The sequence below is a fragment of the Ranitomeya variabilis genome, chromosome 4 (assembly GCF_051348905.1).
Source record: "Ranitomeya variabilis isolate aRanVar5 chromosome 4, aRanVar5.hap1, whole genome shotgun sequence".
Lineage (NCBI taxonomy): Eukaryota > Metazoa > Chordata > Amphibia > Anura > Dendrobatidae > Ranitomeya > Ranitomeya variabilis.
The window spans coordinates 602,612,935-602,628,112 of record NC_135235.1 but is presented as its reverse complement, the minus strand read 5'-3'; the positions used below and the strand labels follow the sequence as shown (position 1 = coordinate 602,628,112).

Genomic DNA, 15,178 nt, shown 5'->3' with positions numbered 1-15,178 from the left:
GTTGTATGTTTTTAGCATGAACTTATAATGGATGAAATCTTCGGGTAGATTAGATTTTCTCCACAGACGTTTGGCGCACCTGGAACACCGCTGCAGGAAACGTGTTTGCAGCGTGTGCCACGGTTGTCGCCGTCTGTGCCGAGTTGTTCTATGTATAGGAGGTGCAGCTTCATCCAGCTAATGTCAGCCTTAAGTTTTCGGATTGAATTGCTTGTGGATTTTGCTAAAGGCCCCGTCTCACATAGCGAGATCGCTAGCGAGATCGCTGCTGAGTCACAAGTTTTGTGACGCAACAGCGACCTCCATAGCGATCTCGCTATGTGTGACACGTACCAGCGATCAGGCCCCTGCTGCGAGATCGCTAATCGTGTCGGAATGGCCTGGACCTTTTTTTGGTCGTTGAGGCCCCGCTGACATTGCTGAATCGGTGTGTGTGACACCGATCCAGCGATGTCTTCACTGGTAACCAGGGTAAACATCGGGTTACTAAGCGCAGGGCCTGGTTACCAGCGTAAATGTAAAAAAAAAACAAACAGTACATACTCGCCTTCTGATGTCCGTCAGGTCCCTTGCCGTCTGCTTCCTGCTCTCACTGACTGCCGGCCGTACAGTGAGAAGTGAGAGCACAGCAGTGACGTCACCGCTGCGCTCTGCTCTCAGTGTACGGCGGCTCAGTCAGAGCAGGAAGCAGACGGCAAGGGACCTGGACACCGAAAGGCGAGTATGTACTGTTTGTTTTTTTTGGTAACCAGGGTAAACATCGGGTTACTAAGCGCGGCCCTGCGCTTAGTAACCCGATGTTTACCCTGGTTACCCGGGTGCTGCAGGGGGACTTCGGCATCGTTGAAGACAGTTTCAACGATGCCGAAGTCGTTCCCCTGATCGTTGGTCGCTGGGGAGAGCGGTCTGTGTGACAGCTCCCCAGCGACCACACAGCGACTTACCAACGATCACGGCCAGGTCATATCGCTGGTCGTGATCGTTGGTAAATCGCTTAGTGAGACGGGGCCTTAACTGTAGAGGAGGATCAGTCCTAGGCCCCCTCCTCTTCTCTTTGTATACTGCCCCTATTGGACAAACAATCAGAAGATTTGGTTTCCAGTACCATCTCTATGCTGACGACACCCAATTCTACACTTCTCCTGATATCACGCCGACCTTTTTAGAAAACACCAGTGATTGTCTTACCGCTGTCTCTATCATCATGTCCTCCCTCTATCTGAAACTGAACCTGTCAAAAACTGAACTCCTCGTGTTCTCTCCCTCTACTAACCTACCTTTGCCTGACATTGCAATCTCCGTGTGCGGTTCCACCATTACTCCAAAGCAACATGCCCGCTGCCTTGGGGTCATACTTGATTCCGAGCTTTCATTCACCCCCCACATCCGATCACTGGCTCGCTCAACTTATCTGCATCTCAAAAACATTTCTAGAATTCGCCCTTTTCTTACTTTCGACTCTGCAAAAACTCTTACTGTCTCACTTATTCATTCTCGTCTGGACTATTGTAACTCTCTACTAATCGGCCTCCCTCTTACCAAATTCTCCCCGCTCCAATCTGTCCTGAATGCTGCTGCCAGGATCATATTCCTCACCAACCGTTACACCGATGCCTCTACCTTGTGCCAGTCATTACACTGGCTACCCATCCACTCCAGAATCCAGTACAAAACTACTACCCTCATCCACAAAGCTCTCCATGGCTCAGCACCACCCTACATCTCCTCTCTGGTCTCAGTCTACCACCCTACCTGTGCCCTCCGCTCATGACCTCAGGTTAGCATCCTCAATAATCAGAACCTCCCACTCCCGTCTCCAAGACTTTACACGTGCTGCGCTGATTCTTTGGAAAGCACTACCTAGGTTAATACGATTAATCCCCAATCCCCACAGTTTTAAGCGTGCCCTAAAAACTCATTTGTTCAGATTGGCCTACCGCCTCAATGCATTAACCTAACTATCCCTGCGTGGCCCGTTCAAAAAAAAAAAAAAACCAAAAAGAAAAACCATAATCAGGTTCCTCGCATCATGTTCTCATACACTTTATACAGTTAATAGCACTCTGTGTCTGTACTGCTACATACTTAGGCAGTGAACTGGTTCATGCAGCTTTACATGAACACTTACACTTACACTATGGCTGGTCCGAATAACTAAAGCAATTGTTACCATCCACCTCTCGTGTCTCCCCTTTTCCTCATAGGTTGTAAGCTTGCGAGCAGGGTACTCATTCCTCTTGGTATCTATTTTGAACTGTGATTTCTGTTATGCTGAAATGTCTATTGTCTGTACAAGTCCCCTCTATAAGGCTACTTTCACACTAGCGTCGTGCACTGCACGTTGCAGCGCACCGACGCATAGTGTGGAAGCGCCACACAACGGGGGCAGTGGATGCTGTTTTACATCGCATCCGCTGCCCCATTGTGATGTGCGGGGACGGAGTTCCGGCCGCGCATGTGCGGTCGGAAAAGACGCTATTGACGCACAAAAAAAAGTTACATGCAACTTTTTTGTGCCGACGGTCCGACGCACGACGGTTGCGAGGTGTGGCAATGCGTCGCACTGCGTCGCTAATTCAAGTCTACGGAGAAAAACGCATCCTGCAAGCACTTTTGCAGGATGCGTTTTTTCTACAGAACGACGCATAGCGACGTGCAGTGCACGACGCTAATGTGAAAGTAGCCTAATTTGTAAAGCGCTGCGGAATATGTTGGCGCTATGTAAATAAAATTTTTATTATTAGCTGGTAAAAGAGCAGCATCTGAGCCCACAATGGTCTTTATGGTGATATCTTCTGTAAGTTAAGGACCTCTGCACCCAAAGGACCAGCGAACGTGAGCACCAGAAATATCAGAAAGCCAAGCCAATGTTAGCAATGGAAATAACAGAAGGACTAACAAACACGAGCACTGGAAATATCAGAAGGCCAAGACAACGATAGCAATGGAAATAATTTGTGCTGGAAATAAAAACGAGTTTTATATCTAAAGATTCAATATCATGAAAATTCAGAGAAGAAAAACAGGATACACAAGTTACCTCTGGCCTAACAGGTCACCCACACCTCCTAACTCCCGGCCAGCAGGGAGAATAGCGAGAGAGAAGGGGTTACAGATCAGACCGCTTAGTGGGATTATAAAAGTACAACCAACAAACTTGGCATTATAAGACAGTGTTCATTGTGGCCGAAGAGAGGGAGAAGTGTTTGTTTTAGCTGTAGCTGAGAATTAGCTGCTGAACAAGAGTCTGAAAAAGAAGTCGTTTGTCTAATGGGAGGTCACAATCCAAGACGTCTGCACACAATCGCTCCTTATTCACCGGTACAAGACACAAACCATGAATTGAAACACTGACTAGAGGAAGCCCAGAAGAACTGACTCCACTGCCTTAAATCAATGTGAAAGAGGGAAACCTCAATGGTCCTGAGTCTTAGGTGAGAATTCTGGACCCTCATCATTATGGTGGATCTTGGACCTGAAAAGCATCAGGTTAGAAATTGCTTCTCAAAGTTTTTACATTTCCATAATGCCTAAATACGCCACCTGAAGCCAGCCATGACTAAATGCCTTCTCTCAAAACCGTCAAAGCTCAAGACCCAGCCATCAGGTTCGAGGTAAACATTATAATGAGCGGGTATCTCCGGCACCAGAAATAATCTAGACACACATGACATGACTTCACCAGGACAGTGACAGAACGGAAGTTGCCAGCTGGAACCACAGAGCTCACCCAGAACACACATTATGGAGGCTTGGACACATCAAATTTATGGAGAAAATCATATGATCTACACTAAACATTAAAAGGGGTTTCCAATAATTATTCTCTTTTACTCCCTGAGCTTGATGGGAGGTGTAAAAAGAAAAAAAAGAAAAATGTGGGAAACTTTTTTAAAAAGATTGTAGACAAGAATGTCTTCCATAAGATTAAAGCACATTACTATGAGATCCCACCCCCAATCAAATGAAGGGGGTCAGTAAACTAAGTTACGTACACTGTACATTACTCACTAATCTTCGGACAGGTTCATACAAACGTATAAAAAAAATAAAATAAATAAAGTCACCCAGAAAATAACAGATTTAAGCAGTATAGTGGTCATTCTTACAATCTATGTGGCACGAGTTGTTAACCTTTACAAGACGAAATATCATTTACGCTTAAGAATTGCAAAATATCTGTAAAAACAAGGGAGATATATGGTTGACCCATACGGGATTTTTTTTTATTTTTTCCTGTGCACCCCTAGAATTGAATAGGCGAGTCCATATAGTAGAAAAGACAGCGCCTCAAATGTTGGCGGGGGGAAAACCCCCCCCACATTTTATTCCGCCTCCTGTGGCAACGTTTCGATCCAAAAGATCTTTCTCAAGCACAGTACAGGAGTGTTTCAACCCAAACTATATAGTGCAAACCCCCCCCCCCCTCACTTAAACATGTACCAATGAAAACTAAACACAATACGTCTCCATACATATACAGACATTCAACAGTTAAATTACCTGCAGAGTCGTGGTACACCATGGGGTCCAATGTGGCCCCAACCTATGCTAACATCTACATGGCTGTCCTAGAGGGTGAGCATGTGTACAAGTCTATCCACTGGAGCCATGTTAGGGGCTGGTGGTGTTAGGCTACGTTCACATTTGCGGTCCTCGCCGCAGCGGCGCCGCATGCGTCATGCGCCCCTATATTTAACATGGGGGCGCATGGACATGCGGCGCACTTGCGTTTTGCGCCGCATGCGTCGCCCGCGTCGGTGCGCAGAGGACGCAGCAAGTTGCATTTTTGCTGCGTCCAAATTCAATGAAAAAAACGACGCATGCGGCGCAAAACGCAGCGTTGTGCATGCGTTTTGCTGCGTTTTTATTTGCGTTGTGCGTTGCGGCGCCGACGCTGCGGCGCACAACGCAAATGTGAACGTAGCCTTACATCGACGACATCTTCCTTTTATCGGATGGTAGCAGGATAGAGCTGGATGCTTTCCATCAATTTCTGAATGGAATTTTCCTGAACTTTGGTTCACCATGGATTGCTCGCAGGAGAGGATGCAATTTTTGGATACATCTGTATATAAGAAAGATGGGATCCTGTATACGGACCTTTTTGTTAAGAGCACAGACAGGAATAATCTGTTGCACTTCTCCAGTGAGCCTCCAAGGAAAATGGTGCTCTGCTTTACGGCCGGCGCTGACACAGTCAGTGCGGGAAGCTGACGGCGGGGGACGTGACAGACATCGGAATGTGAGTATGTAGTGTGTTTTTTTTTTTTTTATCTTTTACAATGGTAACCAGGGTAAATATCGGGTTACTAAGCGCGGCCCTGCGCTTAGTAACCCGATATTTACCCTGGTTACAAGTGAACACATTGCTGGATCGGCGTCACACACGCCGATCCAGCGATGACAGCGATCAAATAAAGGTCCTGATCATTCCCTACGACCAACGATCTCCCAGCAGGGGCCTGATCGTTGGTCGCTGTCACACATAACGAGATCGTTAGCGGGATCGTTGCTACGTCACCAAAAAACGTGACGTTGCAACGATATCGTTAACGAAATCGTTATGTGTGAAGGTACCTTAAGGGTGTCAGATAGGGAGACCTTGGTGGCCATTCAACTGGCACTCGACCACTAATCCACTTTCCAGGAAACTGTTCATGTACGAATGCTCGGATATGACACCCATAATGTGGTGGTGCACTATCTTGCTGGAAAAACTCAGGGAACGTGCCATCTTCAGTGCATAAAGAGGGCAACACATCATGATGGTCGTAGTGGACCAGTTGAATGGCCACCAAGGTCTCCCTATCTGACCCCCTTAGGCCGGTGTCACACTCAGCGTATGAAAATACGGTCCGTTTTTTACGGCCGTAATACGCAGAAATGTTCCCAAAATAGTGGTCCGTATGTCATCCGTAGGCAGGGTGTGGCAGCATATTTTGCGCATGTCATCCTCCGTATGTAATCCGTATGGCATCCCTACTGCGATATTTTCTCGCAGGCTTGCAAAACCGACATCTAATGGATTTGTGTGCTCAAATGTTCGTTAAAACATATATACAGTGTATAAAGTTCCCACGCTAGAGTTCATATGAGGACATCCAGCAAAGGGCGTATCACTGCGACTCAAGGTAACTACAGGTTATTCTCCTGCACTCCATTCATTCCCCGTCTTTTTACAACCACGAGCACAGCTGCTTTAGCAGAGCTCCTGGGTGTAAAATGCTTTAACCCCTAAAGATGGATATACATCGTGGGACCTGACCAGAACGACGGAAGGTATGGGATATTGTTTTTTTATTTTTCCTTGTTTACAGAACGAGGGTCTTCAGGTGGATTAAGAGTAAAGTACTTTGTAATAATGTGTGTGTGTGTTTTATTAACCATTTCGTACTATTGGATTAATAATGGATAGGTGTCATAATTGACGCATCTCCATTATTAATCTGGCTTAATGTCACCTTACAATAGCAAGGTGACATTAACCCTTCATTACCCCATATCCCACCGCTACACGGGAGTGGGAAGAGAGTGGCCAAGTGCCAGAATAGGCGCATCTTCCAGATGTGCCTTTTCTGGGGTGGCTGGGGGAAGATGTTTTTAGCTGGGGGGGGGGGCAATAACCATGGACCCTCCCCTAGGCTATTAATATCTGCCCTCAGTCACTGGCTTTACCTCTCTGGCGGAGAAAATTGCGCGGGAGCCCACGCCAATTTTTTCCGCGATTTAACCCTTTAATTCAATAGCTAGAGGGCCCAAATTTTGCACATACACACTACTAACATTAGTAGTGTGGAATATGCAAAAAAAAAAAAAAAGGGATAAGAGATGGTTTACTGTATGTAAACCATGTCTCATATCATGTCGGGTTTGGGAAGGAGAGAGCAAAAGCCAGCAGTTGAATTACCGGCTGTTATGATGTCTAGCGCTGTATGGAAAAAATAATATATATATATATATATATATATATATATATATATATATATATATATATATATATATATATATATATATATATATATATATATATATATATATATATATATATATATATATATATATATAACACACACACATTTATTCTACCTATTCTATCAGTGTGATTTTACTGTACATCGCACTGAATTACCGGCTTTTCTCTATAACACCGGTGCGTATTTCTCGCAAGTCACACGCATGGTCCGTGTGTAATCCGTATTTTTCTCGCCCCCATAGACTTTCATTGACGATTTTTTTTTTTTGCGCAATACGGTTACAAACACAGCATGCTGCGATTTTCTACGGCCGTACAAGACCGTATAATACGGATCAGTAAAATACGGCAGATAGGAGCTGGGCCATAGAGAATCATTGTACCGTATGCAAGCCGTATTTTCTGCACCTCTCATACGTCCGTAAAACTCGCTAGTGTGACGCTGGCCTCAGACTTATCTTTGGGGTCATCTGAAGGCAATTGTCTATACTGTGAAGATACAAGATTTGCAGCTTCCGAAACAGATACTAGAAGCCTGTGCTAGCATTTCTTCTGCGGTGTCGCTATCAGTGTCAAGAGTGGGAGAAGAGGGTTGCATTGACAATACAACACAATGGGCAGCACTTTGAACACATTTTCTAAGTGGTCATAAACTTGTAGATAACTCATGAAAAAATAAAGTTAAGTTAAAACCAAGCACACCATCCATTGTTTTTCTTGTGAAATTCTCATTAAGTTTGGTGTGTCACATGACCCTCTTCCCATTGAAAAAATAAAGTTGGATCCAAAATGTCTGACTTCAAAATGGCCGCCATGGTCACCACCCATCTTGAAAAGTTTTCCCCCTCCCATATACTAATGTGCTACAAACAGGAAGTTGATATCACCAACCATTCCCATTTTATTTAGGTGTATCCATATAAATGGCCCACCCTGTATACGGGACATCTATAATATAATGCTAGGAGCGCCACTCTGTCCGGAGCCTTTATAGACTACGCAAGCACCACGTGCCTCCGCAGTCTTGACCCCACAGAGTTACTCATCCGGCAGTAGCTACCGGGGGGGGGTCTGGAGGCAGAGGGGGCCCACCCGGAGCTACGCTACTGTAACTGTATTGGCGTGCACAGGGCACCGATACAGTTACATTCTGCAGCAGAGCAGGGAGAATTGATCTCCCTGCTCTGCCGCTATGGGCCCCTGAGCAGCCGGGGGGATAGGCGGTGCCAGCAGTGGGCCCCCCGCCTGTCATCGCAGGGTCAGCTGTATTGGCAGCTGACCGCATTGATGAGGGAAGGAGCGCTACGCTCCTTCTCCCATCATCGCCGTCAGTGACACCAACTGGCAGGGGGCGCGATGACGTCACTGCCCGGCGCCCGTGGTCCGGAGGCGAGCGGGAGCATCGCAGGAACCAGAAAGAAGAAAGGTGAGAATGTATTGTTTTTCTTTATGGGGGCTGTCTTATACTACAGAGTCTGCCTGTGGGGGTGCTGCCTTATAGACAGGAAGGGGGCACAAGATGGTAGCAGCACAGGACAAGATTAGGGCGCAGGATGGAAGCAGCACATATCAGAATGCAGGCCATATACCAATATAAATGCTCGGCACCCAGGCGTAGAACGGGTTCAATAGCTAATGTATATTCATACGCATCATTTTTGCAGCGTGTTTTTCTGCAACAAAAATCAGTGTGTTGGCAGGAAAACTGTAAAATAGTTGCGTTTCTTCCATCTACTCATCATTAGATGATTAGGGTGAAACTAGTTGCAAAAACACTGAAAGAATTGACATACTGCAGATTTCTAAATAAAACTCGCAGGATAAAACAAACTAAGCGTGCGCGTGAGATCTTTTAAATCTTTCATTTATTTTCCCGTTACTGTAGCAGAGTTTTTGCTGGGAAAAAAACAAAACGCCACCTGTGAACATACCTTAGAAGGGCACGCCGTTCAGTCTTATCTAAGGCTATGTGCACACGTTGCGGATTTTTCACTATAAAAAACGCATACATATGCATCCCATCATTTAGAATGCATTCCGCAATTTTTGTGCACATGATGCGCTTTTTCCGCGAAAGAAATGCATTAATTTTGCGGATTTTTCGCGTTTGTCCCGCTATTTAATGCATTGGGAAGCTCCGGGAAAAAAACGCGTCAAAAACGCACAAAAAAAGCATGCGGATTTCTTGCAGAAAATGTCCGGTTTCGCTCAGGAAATTTCTGCAAGAAATCCTGAACGTGTGCACATAGCCTAAAAGTTCAATTAATATTTGCTCCCACCCCCCACCAACAAGAAACGTTGTGCGACATGCCATCCTCATACATGCTAGATCGTTAGCAAAACTTGTAAAATTTTCTGGATCATCCAGCTTTAGGCCTCATTATCGCTGCGATGTTGCAGAGACCCATCGATCCAAGGAAAAAATAAATAAAAAAAAGTCTGACGTGAACAGTCTCACTGAAAAAACATAGCACTTGTAGAGAAAAATTAAAGTGTGAATAAGCCCTAAGGCATCCTAATGTACAGATGACAGTGAGAAGGAGAAGAACCTTCCAAAAGAGATCTACGTCCTGTGACAAGAACTATTCCATTCCCCATTATTCTTTTCTGTTGCTTATCCAGCTCCAAAATAAGTCTGCGATATAGTAGCCATCACCAATAGGCCGCAGAATCTAATCGTTGATGCCAATCAATCGATTATACAAACAGCAGATTTCTTGTCCAGATATTTGAGCATGGAGGGGCAGTGATGAACACCGGATAGGTGCCGCTGCATTAGTAGTGATCTCCATACCTGCGCAGATGCAGGAAACACTCCGTGCCGACATTCCAGGTGCACAATTCCAGACAGACAGGTTGTGTGACGCATGCTCTACGTGCCCAAGCCAGAGAAGACGGGTCACATGTAACGTGAGCTCCTACGGATAAATCACATACATCCGTTATGGGCGCCAATCACGGCACGTTCACTTTAATAACCCATAGCCGTAGAAGATGCTGAATTCAGAGGACAGACCAGATTCTGCTGGAACTGGTTAAACAGAATTCCTCCAGCAGTCGCTGACAGGATGCTTTTTCCTGAGGAAGAGTCCTATTTGTGCCGGGTTGTCATAGGAACTGCTTCTACCATCCTGCCTCAAGGTCAGGCCTGCACGAAAAACATCAGACGAGAAGATTTTGTGAGGCGAAGAAACAGAGAAGCTCGAATTATAAATGTAAAAGGATCGAGAAGGTGAAATCAGCAGTACAGCTTGAAGTAAAAAATACAGCGCCTCTTTGTGCAATCGAGGTGGGGCAATTAGTTCGGGTTTGGGAAAACAATGAGCGCTCAAGAATTGCCTGCAAGTGAGGGTGACAAAACATGCACATTGAGGCATCAAGTAGTGTGCACAACCTCACAATGAATCTTCAAAGGGAGGTCCCAAGATTGCTCCTATTCATCGGCTGGCAGAGCCCCCAATCAGTGTTGGTCTGTGTGTTCGGCCATGAAGAGAAAGTTATAGAAAGGTGAAACGCAGACAAAAATTGCCATAATGTAAACTCTTCTAGGTAACTGTTGCCCCATCTTGGGGCCATCTCCTGGATCAGGATAAACGACAAGTTAATTTCTTCAGAAAAATCTATAAAAAACAAACAAACAAAAAAAAAACCCTCCTTGGGACTTGCCGATATCCATTAGTAATAGAGGATTGGAAAGTAAGGTGGAAGCTCTTAAAACCAGGGTATATTCAGGCAACACGTTTCATGCAACCTGAATGGAAATGGAGATGTGTTGACCGTGTACGGTATCTATAGTTCTCAAAAGTTAACATACCCCAGCAGAATTTTTGCTTTCTTGGCCTTTTTTCATAGAATATGAACAACAACGCCAAAACTTTTTCTCCACTCATGGTTAGTGGCTGGGTGAAGCCATTTATTGCCAAACTACTGTGTTTTCTCTTTTTAAATCATAATGACAACTCAAAACATCTAAATGACCCTGATCAAAAGTTCACACACCCCATTTCTTAATACTGCATATTTCCCCCTCTAACATCAAAGACAGCTTGAAGTCTTTTGTGGTAGTTGTGGATGAGGTTCTTTATTTTCTCAGATGGTAAAGCTGCCCACTCTTCTTGGCAAAAAGCCTCCAGTTCCTGTAAATTCCTGGACTGTCTAGCATGAACTCTGCATTTGAGATCTCCCCACAGTGGCTCAGTGATATTGAGGTCACTCCAGAACCTTAACCTTGTTCTGCTGTAGCAGGATGACTTGGCCTTGTGTTTTGGATCGTTGTCATGTTGGAATGTGTGTCCCATGCGCAGCTTCCAGGCTGAGTGCAAATTTGCCTCCAGTATTTGCTGATAACGTGCTGCATTCATCTTTCCTTCAAAGTTGACCAAGTTTCCAGTGCCTTTGTAGCTCACACATCCAAAACATCAGCGATCCACCTCCATGCTTTACAGTAGGAATGGTGTTCCTTTCATCATAGGCCTTGTTGACCTCTCTCCAAATTTAACGTTTATGATGGTGCCCAAAAAGTTCAATTTTGGTCTCATCACTCCAAATTACCTTGTTCCAGAAGTTCTGAGGCTTGTCTCTGTGCTGTTTTGTATATTATAAGCAAGATACTTTGTGGCATTTGGGCAGTAATAGCCTTCTTCTGGCAACTCGACCATGCAGCCTATTTTTCTTCAAGTGCCTCCATATTGTGCATCTTGAAACAGCCAAACCGCTAGTTTTCAGAGAGTCCTGTATTTCAGCTGATGCTATTTGTGTTTTTTTTTTTGCATTCTGAACAATTTTCCTGGTAGTTGGGGATGACATTTTTGTTTGTCTTCCTGACCGTGGTTTAGCTTTTACAGAGCCCCTGATTTTCCCTTTGTTAATCACAGTTTGAATGCTGCTGACTGGCATTATAAATTCCTTGGATATTTTTTTTTGTATCCCTTTCCTGTTTTATACAGCTCAACTACCTTTTCCCATAGATCCATTGACAATTCTATTGCTTTCCCCATGACTCGCAATACAGAAATGTCAGTGGCTGGATGAAAGATGCAAGAGTCTGTCTGGATCCCAGAAACATCAGTGTGTGTGTGCATAAAAGCTAACAGGTCACAGGTGAGGATGTTACCTTTAGTAGCCATTCAAACCCATTTGTGTCAACTTCTGTGCATGTTATCAGGCCAAAATCACCAGGGTATGCAAACTTGACTAGAGTCATTTGGATGTTTTGGGTTGATTAGGATTTAAAAAGAGAAAACACAGTAGTTTGACAATAAACGGCTTCTCCCAACCACTAACCAAGAATGGAGAAAAAGTTTTGGTGTTATTCATATTCACTGAAAAAAAGCCAAGAAAGCAAAAACTTGAGCACAACTGTATACGTCAAGAGAAGACTATGTAACTCCCATCTTACTGTCCCGATAACCCATTACTAATGGTCAGAAGCAACCAAAGTCCAAACGAGTTATTTCAAGATCTTACCGAGAGATTTAAGGGGGTTATCCGACGACATTCACTTTTGATACGACCCGCACACATGACAAAATGCGCATGGTACCTGTCGATTGAGCACACGTTTCGGCAGGTGTGCAGGTCATGACGCCATCAGTACAAGTCCTTTTTGATGTGGAACGGAGCGGCTCTTGACTTAGCTGGATTAGGGTTACCTTTGAGAAAAGGTCTGCCACAACTATAAATGGGAGGTGCTAACTGGACACTGATTGAGTTAAAGTTCACGCTTCCCATACAACGCCACGGTTATCATGGATGTATTCACTACACTATATCACCATAACTGCCACACTGCAACTACAATAATGACGCCAAACAGAGCAGTCTATATCTCTTGTCCGAAGGAGACCTTAGTGTTTGTTGTCAATCTTCATCTTCTAACACAGGTTTTAATTCCATCACCCCCTCACAAATTTGACTCCGGCGTTTAACCCTTCCACATCTGCAAAGCCTCCAGATACAGCAGGCTCGTACGCTATCTGCTTGTGTATAAATAGAAACACCTCATTTACTGAAACCCTCGTCATTTACTGAAACCCTCGCGTGAGGTTATATATAAGCCGATGACTCATTTGGAGAAACGCTGCATTTTTGCCATGTCAAATATTCAAAGAAGCTATGAAAAGCATCAGTGGAAAATTCCATTTATCTTCCTATAAGGCCCCGGTGAAAGCAGACAGTCAGGACAGTGGCTGCCCGATAACCAACCTCAGTGACACAACGTCAAGACAAGATTACTGATATAATTATAACCCTGACCGGAGAGGGTCAGTCACACAGCCAGGCGATTAGCAGGGTAAGCAGCCTCCAGATGCTAACGGTGTCGCTTATCTGATGTAAAATAATAGGATGGGACAGGATGGACGATGACCTGTGGGCTAGTTACAGAGATTAATACAAATAGATCCTTCTCCATCTTTAAAGCCAGCCATACACATTATATAGGAGTGCGTCAGACAGCGTAGACAGAGTACGGAGGACTCAAAATTTCTGCTAAGCCAATAAACAAGTCACGATTCGTCCAAGGTCTTCCAGGATAGTGTCTATGGAGGTCCATGCCAAAGTATTGAGCTTGGAAGACACCTCTCCATTGGCGGAAATATACCCATCATGGGCTGTTAACAAGAACATGAAACATGACCTGCTGAGATGTGCTTATCAAAGGATTAGCCACTGAGACCTAGCGGCTGTAGTAGGAGCAGATTGAGGACAACCAGCCACATGGGAGTGTGGATTGTTGCAGCTCCCTGGTGACTGAAGGCAGACAGCGAGCCGGTCACTAATGTGTCAGCATTGAGAAAACTTTAAGGGAACCTGTCACCCCCAAAAACGAAGATGAGCTAAGCCCACCGGCATCAGGGGCTTATCTACAGCATTCTGGAATTCTGTAGATAAGCGCCCCCCCCCCCCCCCCCCACCGCGATGTATCCTGAAAGATGAGAAAAAGAGGTTAGATTATACTCACCCAGGGGCGGTCCCGTTCGATGGGTGTCACGGTCCAGTCCGGGGCCTCCCATCTTCTTAGGATGACGTCCTCTTGCATTCACGCTGCAGCTCCGGCGCAGGCGTACTTTGTCTGCCCTGAGGGCAGAGCAAAGTACTGTAGTACGCAGGCGCCGGGAAAGGTCAGAGAGGCCCAGCGCCTGCGCACTGCAGTACTTTGGACGTCATCCTATGAAGATAGAAGGCCCCGGCCAGGACCGCAACGCCCATCGGATCGGACCGCCCCCCCAGGTAAGTATAATCTAACCGCCTTTTCTCATCTTTCAGGATACATCGGGGGCTTAGTTAGTAAGTATGTATATTTTCTTCCTTCTCGATGTCCATTGTTGCAGCCTCATGCGTTAAGCCAGAATAGGATTGCGGTTACACGAAGACTATGGCTGCGACACAGGTAGAGCGTCCAAAGAAAGCCCTGTGCTGCTACTACATCGCAGTATAAAGCAGAGGAATTGTAGTCACATTGCAAAACCACAAAATACTGCAACCGTGAGAAACAAATCTCCCAACAGGAAGAACATTTTGAGACTTGGACAGTGTTGTACCTTGCAGGTCGCAATGCCACTGCAGTCACCTGAGACAAACAGCAACATATGAGAAGAACAGAACGATCATTTGTCCAAAGACCTTTAAGCGAGAGGCTGCAGAGAATAAAACTTTGTTTTCTCCCTGTAGCTGCTGCTCCAATAAGCTACACAGGATCTGAACGCCATTAACAGTAGATTAATAAAGTTTCTAGATGTGACTGGGTACCATTAACCTCTTCCAGGGTTTTTTGTTTTTTAACAGCTCCTATGCCATGGTTACAGAGCAAACTCTTCTTGCATAGTTTGATGTATTAGCTCCTCCCCTTTCCCCTTCTGCCGATCAGGCATGTGGCAGTGCAGAATCACTATAAACTCTTGACTTATTATGGTATTTTGTCATGAAGTCTGTAGTTTGAGGGGTGCATTGCCTCCAGGAAAATGTAGTGGAATTTGCTATAGCGGATCCTGATGGAGAAACAAAAAAAGTTACCAAGAAAAGGAGGAAAAGTGAAAGTGGCAATACATCAGTGCAAGATCAGACTACATACAGGGTTGTTTGTAGTCTGTAACCATGGAGATACATAGTTTTGTATAGTAGCTGTAGACAAAACAAAAGGAAACTTCTCCATGAAAAAGTTGTTTTAACTTAATAGTAATGCAAAATTGGGTAACGAGCTAG

General features: G+C 45.0%; 1 protein-coding gene across 2 annotated transcripts in view; it reads right to left on the bottom strand.

Annotated features, from left to right (window-relative positions):
- The window catches only part of NCOA3 (nuclear receptor coactivator 3), a 60,636-nt gene that overhangs the window by 32,702 nt on the left and 12,756 nt on the right, over positions 1 to 15,178 (bottom strand). The window contains exon 1 of one of the 2 annotated variants that reach the window (XM_077253260.1): positions 9,771 to 9,789. The exons of the other annotated variant lie outside the window; for it this stretch is intronic. The gene's annotated coding sequence lies outside the window, so the exon portion shown is untranslated. Of the gene's footprint in view, positions 1 to 9,770; positions 9,790 to 15,178 lie in introns of those variants that run through there. 2 annotated transcript variants of the gene reach the window in all.